Raw genomic sequence first — 12,882 nt, 5'->3', positions numbered from 1 at the left:
TGAGGCTCTCCATATTAATCACATTACAGGAATCCCCTACAATCCACAGGGTCAGGGGATTATCGAAAGAGCCCATCAAATGCTGAAAACCTGGCTCACTCAGCTTGAAGCCACTTCCTTATCCTTTGTCTCTCCCAGAAACCGATTGAATCATGCGCTCCTTGTACTAAATTTCTTAACCTTGGATAATAATAGTCATTCAGCTGCAGATTGCCACTGGCATCCTTCCCCTGAAATGGCCCCACCTATGGTGATGTGGCGAGACCCCCTCACTAGTGGCTGGCACGGCCCCGATCCTGTGCTTATTTGGGGACGGGGGTCAGCCTGTGTTCTGGATCAAAAACAATCAATGCCAAGATGGCTGCCTGAAAGATTAATTAAACAAGTTAATTCATCAAACTCTTCTAATATTAACCCTACACCAGAGCCTACATCTGGCCCTGAGCATATTTTCCCCTTGTGTTTACAGGAATGCAAAGACCGGGCTGGACTCTACTGGAACTCATTACAGGACTCCTTGTTATTGTCGGCATTGTTGCCATTGTTGCTATTTGTGTATCTTATCTTCTCTCTATTCTCTCTTCCCCTGCCACATTTCCTGAGGGCTCACTGATTAACCCCTCTGAAGGGCCCTAATAAAATGGCCCTCTTCCTTGCTCTCCTGATAATGGCAATCTACACCATCCATTGGGCTCCACCAGTCTTTGCAGGGTTGGACAACCCTCAGGCCATTCAAAAACTCCTTCAACAGCATGACCCTTGTATCTTCTCCAGGGGCATAATAAAATCCCTCCCACAAACATCAACCTCCTATGGATCCCGAGTCCTCAATGGTAAGCCGCATTTTACACATGACTGTGGAGATAAAACTGCATATCAGGCTGCCACAGATTCCAAATGGCACTGTATTCTGAAACTAAACTAGACTCTTCCCGCTCTGGGGATCAATGCCCGTCAGAGTGCAATAGTACTATCCATTACTCCGTGCACTCCTCCTGTTATACTCAGTATCAACCCTGTAATGAGGGGAATGAACATTTATTGTTTGCCACTATAACAGGGGATTATGGGGGAACATTCGGAGGAGACTTGTCTTCTTCATGCCTCAGCTCTCCTCCCTGCCCCCCTAAGGGACAAGTGGCCTGCTGGAACCCTATAGCCCCTGTGGGAGTGTCTGATGGTGGAGGCCCTCAGGATACCCTTACACAATTAAAAACACAAAAAACACTCAAAACCCTATTTGAGAGCCTTTACCCTTCCCTTCATTACCACCCCCTGGCTAAAGTTCATTCCAGAGGAAATGAAGACTTGGATGTCAATACCATGGATATCCTTACCAACACCCATAAACTGCTTAATCTCTCTGCCCCAGACCTTGCAAAAGGCTGCTGGCTCTGTTTACGCCAGGGACCCCCCCCCCCCTTGCCATTTTTCTGCCGCTTAATGATACCCTTGGGTTTAATATCCCCTTTGGTTGCCCCCCCTATACAGCTTTTTCCTGTTCTTCCTGTCCCAATGGAAAATATCACTTGCCTTTATAAATCTCCTAACAATAATTCCTTCAATATCGATGTAGGCCTTGCTCCTTTCTGCACAAATAGTATAACAGTAGATTACCCTCTTTATGCCCCTAATTCCACCGTTTTTGTATGTAGGGATAATTTAGCTTATACCATTTTACCAACAAATTGGACTGGTAATTGCATGCATGCTATGCTTCTTCCCAATGTAGAAATTATTGATGGAAATACCCCTGTCCCTATTCCCTCCTTTGATTATATTGCAGGAAGACAAAGGCGAGCTGTTCAATTTATTCCTTTATTGGCCATATTGGGAATTTCCACAGCTGTGGTTACAGGATCCACAGGACTGGGAATCGCGGTCCAAAAATATAGAGAATTGTCCCAACAACTCATTAATGATGTACAAACCCTATCCACCACCATTCAGGACCTTCAAGATCAAATTGATTCCCTAGCGGAAGTGGTTTTTACAAAATCGTAGAGGCTTAGACTTGCTTACCACCGAACAGGGAGGTATTTGCTTGGCTTTACAGGAAAAATGCTGTTTTTATGCTACAAGTCCAGCATTGTTCACGATAAAATCAAGACACTTCAAAAAGATCTGGAGCGTCATCGACGTGCCATTGCTGAAAATCCCTTTTGGACGGGATGGAATGGACTGCTTCCCTATTTGCTACCACTTTTAGGCCCCATTGCTGGTCTGCTTGTTACACTATCTGTAGGTCCTTGTCTTTTCAATAAGTTGATGACCTTTATCAAACAGCAAGTAGATGATTTAGCAGCCAGACCGATTCAAATACATTGCCAAAGTCTGGCCATGAAACATCCACTGGAAAACGTTGTCTCTCTCTCCGGCCGGTGAGGTGTGGCTGGTGAAGTCACAGTCCCTCCAACAACCGACTCTCCCCTTCAGTCTGCCGCTACCCCAGTCGGGAGCCCAGAAAGGGCCCCAGGCTTATCAATTAAACGAGCAGTAAGCCAATGACGGGCACCTTCCTGGAACCTCACCCACCTAAGACAGGAGTCCTTGGGGACTGGCAAGGATATCCAATGACGGGTAAGAGGTGCTGGAGCTCCGGGTCGATTCCTAAGACAGGCACTGCTCGTTCATCACACTTGGCCTAACCGGTAGCCATTTCTGTTTAATTGATAAGAAAGGGGGAGATGTCGGGGACCGCGCAACATGTGGCCTCTTAGCGGTAAACTACTGAAGTAGAGCTAAGCAGCCCAGGCCGGAAAGTACTGATAACGTCACCCTGTGTCTTAAGAGTTTATGACCATTCCCCCACCTGCACAAGCATTGCAGTTGCAAGATAACCTTGTGACCTCCCTCTGCTTGCACAGGCATTGCAGCTGCAAGGTAAATTACCCTCTTCCCCCCGCCCGACATCCTGCCTTCTCGATATATAAGTGAGTGGTTAAAAAAATAAAGACACAGCTTGAACAGCCATGTTGTCTTGCTGTCATCTTTGTGTCTCCTGTCCCTTTCATTCCCCATTCTAGGTACTTGGCCCTAGTTGACGTCCCATGGGACAGGACAAACCGGGACTAGAACCCGGGATGCTGGTGCTGCAGGCAGAGGATTAGCCTAGTCACAGTGCTGGCCTTTTTTTTTTTTTTTTTTTTTTTTTAAAGATTTATTTATTTGAAAGTCAAAGTTACACACAGAGAGAAGGAGAGACAGAGAGAGAGGTCTTCCATCTGCTGGTTCACTCCCCACTTGGCCGGAGCTGTGCCAATCAGAAGCCAAGAGCCAGGAGCCTCTTCCAGGTCTACCACACAGGTGCAGAGGCCCAATCTTCCACTGCTTTCTCAGGCCATAGCAGAGAGCTGGATCACAAGTGGAGCAGCCAGGACACCAGCCGGTGCCCATATGGCATGCTAGCACTGCAGGCTGGGGCTTTAACCCACTGTGCCACTGTGCCACAGTGCCAGCCCCTTGAACAGGATTTCTTAAAAAAACTTTATTTGAAAGGCAGAGTTACTGAGAAATAGAGAAGGAGACACAGATCTTCCATCTGCTGGTTCACTCCCCAAATGCCTGCAATATTTGGGGCTGAGCCAGGCTGAAGCCAGGAGCCTGGATCTCCATCCAAGTTTCCCACATGGATGGCAGGGGAGCTAGATCAGAAGCCAAGCAGTCATGACTCAAATCAGTGCTCATTTGGGATGTCAGCACCGCAGCTTACTTGAGTGCAGCACAACACTGGCCTCTTGAGTAGGATGCTCATATGAATCATTGTTTTTGGCACTACCTGCAAGGTGGTTTCCTTTAGTTCCCAAAGTCTAGTTCTGCATGGCCTGGAACTTTCAGAATGATCACAGCAGCTGGTAACCGTGTTGCATCTAGTGGAACTTTTATTTCCTCTGGACATGAGGAAACCTCTCTCCTTCCATAACATTGTAAACTCAGAGCCATTCACTTAACAGTTTTTCCTTTAGCAAAGGGACAGGCTTGAGTGAAGATAAACAGCTCCACCTGCTGGACTTACAGGCCAAATGCAAAGGGATTGCTTTTAAAACCCGAAAGGAAATGGTAACCTAACCTGCACAAAATTGACCATTGTTATTTTCAAAACATGAGCCATCTCTGAACCAGTAGAACTCCGCATTGTCCAGGGAAGTCTCCTGAAGATCCTCTGAAGGGGGCAAAGGGTGAGATGTCACAGTGAAGCATTCAAGTAGAGTCTCATCTGAAAGAAGGGGGGCGGGGAGAATTGCAAGTTTAGGGTTTATTACAGCATCAAAGAATGATATGAGGAGTGCCTCATAGGAGCAGCTCATAGGAAGTAGGCTGATTGGCAAAAAGGAGCTGAATGTTGTGTGACTTTAAGAGAGTTTCTAAAGAGTGAAGACACTTGGTGCAGTGGTAAATATGCCATTTGGAAGTCCTGCATCCCTTATCAGGGTGTCAGGGTTTAAAGTCCCAGCTCCGCTAATTTCAGTTTTCTGCCAATAGATAATAACCCAATTGACTGGAGACCCAGACTGAGTGCCAGGCTCCTGCTCCTGGTTTCATCCTGGCCCAGCCCCAGTTATTGCTTGCCTTTGAGGAGTAAACTAGCATATGGAGGATTTCTCATTCTCATTCTCATCTCTTTCTCTCTTAAATAGCTAAAAAATAATATTTTTTTCAAAATTAAAAACAATGAGAGCTTCTAAAGCCAGAGACAGAAATACAACTGGGAGGGCACCATGAGTACCTCCTTAGTCACCCTGACTAACAGGGACGCAGCAAGGACTACTCTGGGGCAAACAGGGAGTGAAAAGGCGGTAGAATCCAATGTTTTACTATAATATCCTGGAGGATGGTATAGGTTAAGGTTAAAGCCCCTAAGGCATTACCTTCCTTCTCATCTAAAAAAGCGGAGTCTATAATTTGGACAGCCAAAGGAATGAAGACTAACCAGTTTTTCCTTTAGCTTGCTAAAATTTAGATTTTTAGATTCTGCTGACCTAAAATAAAAAGGGATATTTTTTTTTTTTTTGCAAGTCTGGAGTATGTGGGTTATATTGGATCACAGGCCTATCTGGGGAAGTTAACAGAAGGTAAAATTTACAAAGGTGAAAGGAGTAAAAGTTACTGTGAAACTATGATCCTTGACTAGGTAGGAGTGAGTCCTTGTAGAAGTATTTTTTAGTGTGTGTAAGGCTGCAGCAGCCTTTATGCAAGGTTGTGATTTTGGGAAAGTCTTTATAATAGTTTTTATCACAGGCATATATGTATGAGACCCCACCTTTATGCTTCCTGACTGCATTTTACTACAGTCTGATGTTTTGGTGCTGACAACTTTCATGTTTTTATTTCTCTCTTCTGTTTAATATATTTATCCAAAAGCAGTGCTATTCAATAAACCTGTGATAAGGCTTTGATTGTGCCCCTGTGCTGGGGTATGGATGGACCTGTCATTGATCACTAGAAGTCAGTGTCGAAACTCTTTAATTTGTGCAAAAAGAGGTTTGGAAGGATTGGCTCTCAAGCTAAGTCTGCCTGGAGTTTACTGTAGTTAAGATCAATTTTGTTAGTTCCACAGGTATTCAAAGCATTCTTCCTGAAATGCTAGGCCAGGACATTCTTTTAAGGGCTCCATTTGTGAAGAAATTGGTCATGCAGGATGTACAAAAGCTAAAGGAAATAACACAAAACAAAGCTAAGAGTATAGCAGTCTGGTGCTGTGGCAAAGCGAGTTAAGCTGATGTCTGCAGTGTCAGCATTCCATATTGGGTGCAGGCTCGAATGCAGGCTGCTCTTCTTCCCATTCAGCTCCCTGCTAATGTGCCTGGGAAAGCAGGGAAGATGGCCCAAGTGCTCAGGCCTCTGCACCCATGTGGGAAACCTGGAAGAAGCTCCTCGCTCCTGGTTTCAGCCTGGCCCAGTCCTGGCTGTTGTGGCCATTTGGGGAGTCAACCAGTGGATGAAAGATCTCTCTAATTTCTGACTTTCAAATAAATAAAATCCTTTAAAAAAGAAACAAAACTAAGAGTATTAAAAAAAATCAAGTTTGCACAATAGACTTGAATCAAGAGCCCAAGCCTAAAAGCTTACCAACTACCTATGGGAAATTGGGTGAGATTTGTTCCTTAAAATTTACATCAGGTTCTCAACTTCAGTTCATCAGAAAATAGCAGTTTTTGTTCTTAATAATTTCAGATCAGAATTGTGGAAAAAATTAGATTGGAGGAACCTACAATAATAATAATAAATGATCTAGTCTAGGTTGCAAGTAGATAATAAAAACTCAAAAACAATGCATAAGACTACAATCCAATAACAGGTATATTATCATTTTTCTTTGAAGACAACTTTTCTCTCTACAATTATCTCAATTTCTACCAACCACAATCACAGTAAGATTCATCTGATTATAAAATAAGCTTAGCATAATGAAATTTGGTCTGATCATTTATTTAAAGCAGCAAGAACAATAATTGGCTATGTAGAATATCAAATTATAAAACAAACCAAAAAACTGGTGTTGCAGCAGTGGGTTAAGGATGCCTGCAATGACTACGTGCCATATTGGAGCACTAGTTCGAGTCCCATATCTTCTGCTTTCAATCTAGCTCCACCTAATGTGCCTGGGAAGGCAGCAGTACGTGGTTCCCTATCACCTATATGGGAAATCCAGATGGAATGTCTGGCTCCTGGCTTCATTCTGGAATGGCCGAACCCTGGATGTTGTAGCCATTTGGAGAATAAACTAGAAGATCTCTTCCTCTTTCTCTTTCCATCTGTGTCACTCTATGAAGAATAAATAAGTATTAAACAAAAACAACAACAAAAAAACTGCTCAAGGTTAGGAAGCCAAACCAAGGCTGCCATCAGACTGTACCTGTGAGATGTATAAAGAAATTTTAAATACTAAGACAGCCCAGTCATGCTGGTTAATGTCCTGGCTGTTCTACTTCCCATCCAGCTCCCTTCTAATGGCCTGGGAAAAGCAGTGAAAGATGGTCCAAGTGCTTGGGCCCTGTCACCCATGTGGGAGACCTGGACAGAGTTCTAGGCTCCTGGCCCCTGATTTCAGACTGGTCCAGTCCTGGTAATTTGGGAAATGAAACAGTGGATGGAAGATCTCTTTTTCTGTCTCTCCCTCTCTCTCTGTAACTCTGACTTTCAAATAAAATAAATCTTTTTTTAAGAGGCTACAAAAATCCTATAATTTTCTATCAGTTCATTGTGCTTCATGTAATTAATCTTTGGTTAATAATTTTATGAATTCAGACATTTCTTTGTTAAGAGTCCTGAAAATTCTTACCTAGTCTACTTACATGAAATGTCAAGAACTTGCATTTACGAATACTTGTTGGGGCCAGCGCTGTGGCATAGTTGGTAAAGCTGCTTCCAACAGTGCCACATTCCATAGGGGCGCCCTTCTGAGTCCTGGCTGCTCCACCTCCAATCCAGCTCTCTGCTATGCCTGGAAAAGCAGTAGAAGATGGCCCAAGTCCTTGGGCCCCTGCACCCGTGTGGGAGGCATGGAAGAAGCTCATGGCTCCTGCTTTTGGATTGGTGCAGCTCCGGCTATGGCAGCCAATGGGGAGTGAACCAGTGGATGCTTCTCTCTCTGTGTAACTCTGACTTTCAAATAAATAAATAAATCTTTAAAAATTTTAAAATAAAAAATAAAAATCTAGAGAGAGTTAATTATAATAACGATATACCAATAAGGAAACTGGGTTGTTTTTTGCGTTGTAAAATAATAATCAGAATTATGACTAACAGCATCACACCAGGACTGAGCATCTACAAACTTTACATATTTTTTAGATCACATTGATAACAAAACCCAACATCACTTTAATATTCAACAAAGTTTCCCATACATTTCAATACGTGGAGCAAGCCTAATTAGTTTACTATCTCTACAAGATGAGAGATAGATCCTTTGAAGCTCTCTAAGGACTCAACTAAAAAATTCCAAAGTCAATTCTTGGTCAAAAAGATGCAATTTAAAATTTGAGGCAAATTCATGAAAAATTCAAAAGTTTTAAAACAGGTCATTGTGGAGGACAGCACTGCACCAAAGCAAGTAAAGTTGCAGCCTGCGACACCGGCATCCCATATGGGTATCAGTTCGAGTCCCACCTGTTCCACTTCCTATCCAAGTCCCCACTAATGGTCTGGGAAAAGCAGCAGAAGATGGCCAAAGTGTTTTGGCCCCTGCCACTCACATGAGAGATCCCAATGAAGCTGGTGGCTCCTGGCTTCAGCCTGGCCCAGCACTGGCTGTGGTGGCCATCTAGGCAGTGAACCAGCAGATGGGAGATCTCTGTCTCTCTCTCTCTATCTGTCTCTCCCCTTCTCTCTTAACTCTGAGTTTCAAAATAAATAAATCTTTAAAAACAATAAAACAGGTCACTGTGTAAACAATACTTAGTAAACCATTAACCCAAAGTGACAAAAGATTTTTAGACAAATAGAGGTTACACAGTTGAAGAAGTCTTAAATCTTACTAACAGATATGACTCAGTTTGTTTAGGCAAAGATCTTGATAATGACAAGATGAAGCACCAGAAATTATTTTGATAAAAATATAACCTTGGTCTAAAGATAAATAAAAATCTTTCATAGTTTCTTATTAAGAGGCCAATATTCAAAGCATTTCATTGTTTATACAGCAAAAGACCAAATGCTAATTTTTATCAGCTGTATACCTGCAATATCAAGTTTAAGTTTTAAAAACACTCACATACATTGCCCTTTCAATTTTAGCCAGCTTGGCCACACACAAAATTCCATTTATAAGATTCATTTTCCAAAAACTTTAACAACTTGCTCAGATTTTCTACAACTCATTTAGATCTTTATTTTTAACCTTCTTTTTCTATTAGAATAACCAATCATTGTGCCTTACTATAAAAACTTACTTTCCCCCTTCTCTTTTTTACAACACAAACTTCTCTCTCACAAACAGAAGAATTACTCTCTCCCATCAACTTTCCTTACCAAAAGTATATACTTATTATTTCTTTATACCTCATTCCTACATACTGATTATTTCTTGCCTTACTTTTATTTCCATCATAGATCATTATTTTAAAATAGCCTTTGAATCACCTCTGAATTAAACAAAATAAATGTTTTTCTAAAACAAACCTTCATGTTTCCCTTACATTTTTTCACTAAAAACACATCCACTTTCCTTTTTCCTTCCTATACAGAATTCTATATTAGAATTTTCAACCCCCCATATCTAAGAAGCCAGAGTACTTTACAATGAAAAATTGGGGAAGGAAGTACAAATTAATTACACTGAATCTACTCTAGATAGGAGGGGCAGGATTACCCAAAGTGGGGAAGGCTCTGGGATAAATGGGCAGTCCACAAGCAGTAGCTTTTGCCTCTGAATTGGTTGGGGCTACAAGCAGGATACTGTGGTCCCTAGGAGATTGCAATAATAGTTGACATAAGCTTTTAACATTCACGTAAGGATACAAAATAGTGTTTTGTATTTTATTTATTATTGATTAACCTCATCCATCTCTTTCTTTCCATCCCTGGTCCTTGGTCTAATTAAATTTAAAGACATCTCAGACTTTTTTCCATATCAAGCCAAACTCTCAAGCAAGGTGAAAAACAGAAACTTATAATAATTTTTTACCTTGTAACAAAATCATGCAAGACAGAAAAGGGAAAACAAGGACCACTTCTGGGAAGCTGTGGATCAACAACTTACTAAAGTAGAACCAAAACCAAGTACAAAAGATTCACAATTCAAAAAATCAGCTCTTACAAATGTTTTCTTCCACCAATACAGATTTAGAGAACAATGTCTCAGATCCCCCAAACCTGGGTCCTGCCGCCTGATGCAAAGCAAGCCAATCACTGACACTGTGGGGATGGAAGAAAGCAGATGTTTAGTTTCCCAAGTGCAGGGCAAGGACTATGGACAGCTATCACTTAATTTCCAAACTCCCCTGGGAGAGTAGGGTAAGGAAACAGTAAAGCTTGAAGTTGGGGTTGCAAGGTATGTGTTCAACTTGTGGCAAGTCTTTGGATGGTTCAGGGTGTTCATTGTCTTCCTTTGATTGGCCAGTGATAGGACAGCCATTGTGTTCTTTTGGAGATTTTGATGATAGCAAAAGTGGGTTGCAGTTTGGGGTTATAAGTAGATAGCTGCCACAATATTTGTCCTGGCCTGGGGTTCCTGTTAAAACAAGCAAAAACGAAAAACAAAAACTCTTGACAAAATCTAACATCAAGAAGTTACCTATCTATATCAAAAGACTTGAGTCCTGGCTGGTCCTAATGTCCTTATTCTCTCAATCTAGTGAGTTAGTCGTTAGTAAGAAGTTGATCTGCAATCATCAAAACAGGGCAAAGAACTTTAAGCTATGGGAAAGACATTGAGATACTAAGGCCTGAGAATATAACATCAAAGATGATGTAAAGTGTACAGGGAAACCTTTTCTCTCAACTAGACACTGCTGATCAGAAAGAGGTGGCTTTTGTAAGAATTCCTAACTTTTCCTCTATTTTGTCAGATCTCTTAAGATCCCATCTGTAGGAGTTGGCATTGTAGTGCAGTGAGTTAAGTCATTGCTTGAGATGCTGGCATCCTATATCAGAGTGCCAGTTCTAGTGTGCCAGCTGCTCTTTCTGACCCAGCTTCTCGCTAATGTGCCTGGGAAAGTATGGATGATGGTCCAAGTACTTGGGCCCCTGCCACCCATGATAGAGACCAGGATGGAATTCCTGGCTCCTGGCTTTGGTCTAGCCAAGCATTCGCTTTTGTGGCCATTTGGGAGAGTGAATGAGCAGATGGAAGATACACTACCACCATCTCTCTCTCTCTTGCTCTCTCTCTCTCTCTCTGTGTGTGTGTGCTGCTCTTTCAAATAAATAAATGAACAAAAATAATTTTTAAAAGAGTATTTCTTAAAAATTCCAATGACATTAAAAAATAATTCCATCTGGAAGCTTTGGAGTGAGTGGGATGCCTCAGCCCAATTCAGGCCCCAGTCATGTCCAACAAATAAAATTAACATACTATAAACAGGAGAATAGCTTAACAGAAGTTTTATGTAATGTGGGAGCCTTCATAAAGGAAATGAAAGCCTCCAAAGAAGCAGTTGAGAGTCCATCACCAATCTACTATATTTTATAAGCAATACTAAATTGAAAATGTGACTTAAATTACCTGGGGAGGCTTAAAAGATAAGAGTGGAGTAACATGGTTGTTGAGTAAGATGTGACAATCCCCTTTCTAGAGACACTAATTTGAACAGCTATCCACACACCAAGTCATCTTCAGAAGAGCTACAGGACTCAGGCAAAAAGGCCTTAGTACTTGGTATTAGCCTAATAATATTGAAAGTGACATTGAAGAAATCAGGAGAGAAACAGTTGTCTGTATTACCCCTTCCCAAACTCCATGTAGGACAGGGTGGAAAGAGGCATCTCCTGCATGAAAGAGGGAGGGAATTAAATTCTGCCCACACACTTGAATCTCAGGCCCACAGTGAAAAAATTCAGAATTAGACAATCTCATAGCCCTTGTCCACAGGCCCATACTTGTAGGCATGAATATTTGCACCCTCCATAGCCAGATGACTTGGGCAGTGCTTCTGCCCCAACTTAAACATCAAGACTATAGCCACTGGGGAATAGGGCAAGAAAAGGAGATTAGGCCATTGCCCAGTGCTGGGCCCAATGCCATGAGACCTAACAGAAGAAAAGGCCCAAAGACCTTTATCCCATAGCTTATAGACAGAGGCTCTAGACTTGCCCCCAGCAACAGGGGGAGACTCACACTCCAGAAGGATGAATTCACTTCATTGTGTACCACCACCAGCTTCAAGTGGGCCTGGCATGAATCTCTGAGATGTCACATGGCCTGGTGACGGTAAGACCCAGGGATGACCCAGCTTAGTGCCAGCTGGATGATCAAGGGGAACACCCATGAAACTTACACAGACAGCAGGCAATCACATGAATATGTCTTGGGACTCACTGTTGTGCTGGTGAAGCCCAAAGTTAGACAGATCCTACTCATTCCCATTGCCTAGGTCAATGTCTGTGGAGGAAGCCTCTAGACTTGCCCCAGGATCAGGTAGACAACCTGTGCCTTGGAGGGCACAGGTGGTTTGGTGTCTATCACCACTAGCCTTACATATGACTGGCATGCATCTCCAAGATTGCACAGGGTCTGATAACCATGAGACCCAGGAAAGACTGACCTAGATTTACCCTCTCTATCATCCCTTCTCCAACCTTGGGAAACAGCAATGAATCACAGGAACTCACTTTTGGAACTCACTGCCAAGCTGGTAAAATCCTTTTTTTTTTTTTAAAACTTTTATTTAATGAATATAAATTTCCAAAGTACAGCTTATGGGTTACAATGGCTTCCCCCCTCCCATAACTTCCTGCGACCCTCCCCCCTCCCGCTCCCTTTCCCCTTCCATTCACATAAAGATTCATTTTCAATTCTCTTTATATACAGAAGATCAGTTTAGTACATATTAGGTAAAGATTTCAACAGTTTGCCCATATAGCAACACAAAGTGAAAAAACTACCATTGGAGTACTAATTATAGCATTAAATAACAATGTACAGCACATTAAAGACAGAGATACTACATAATAGTTTTTTTTTTTAAAAAAATTAATTAATTTTCTATGCCATTTCCAATTTAACACCAGGTTGTTTTTTTCATTTCCAATTCTCTTTATATACAGAAGATCAATTCAGTATATAATCAGTGAAGACCTCATCAGTTTGTACCCACACAGAAACACAAAGTATAAAAATACTGTTTCAGTACTAGTTATAGCATCACTTCACATTAGACAACACATTAAGGACAGATCCCACATGGGGTGTAAGTACACAGTGACTCCTGTTGCTGACTT

At 42.0% G+C, this 12,882-nt stretch overlaps 1 protein-coding gene and 1 pseudogene across 6 annotated transcripts in view; one reads left to right on the top strand and one right to left on the bottom strand.

Moving 5' to 3' along the window:
• LOC133767103 (zinc finger protein 883-like) overlaps positions 1 to 12,882 on the bottom strand; it is a 100,688-nt gene that overhangs the window by 61,014 nt on the left and 26,792 nt on the right. The window contains exon 2 of one of the 6 annotated variants that reach the window (XM_062201280.1): positions 4,070 to 4,216. The exons of the other annotated variants lie outside the window; for them this stretch is intronic. The gene's annotated coding sequence lies outside the window, so the exon portion shown is untranslated. The remainder of the gene's footprint in view (positions 1 to 4,069; positions 4,217 to 12,882) is intronic. 6 annotated transcript variants of the gene reach the window in all.
• Positions 494 to 2,385, top strand: LOC133766533 (syncytin-1-like; annotated as a pseudogene).

The sequence above is a fragment of the Lepus europaeus genome, chromosome 9 (assembly GCF_033115175.1).
Source record: "Lepus europaeus isolate LE1 chromosome 9, mLepTim1.pri, whole genome shotgun sequence".
Taxonomy (NCBI): domain Eukaryota; kingdom Metazoa; phylum Chordata; class Mammalia; order Lagomorpha; family Leporidae; genus Lepus; species Lepus europaeus.
Note: the sequence above shows the minus strand (reverse complement) of the source record. Positions and strands in the feature narration are given on the sequence as shown.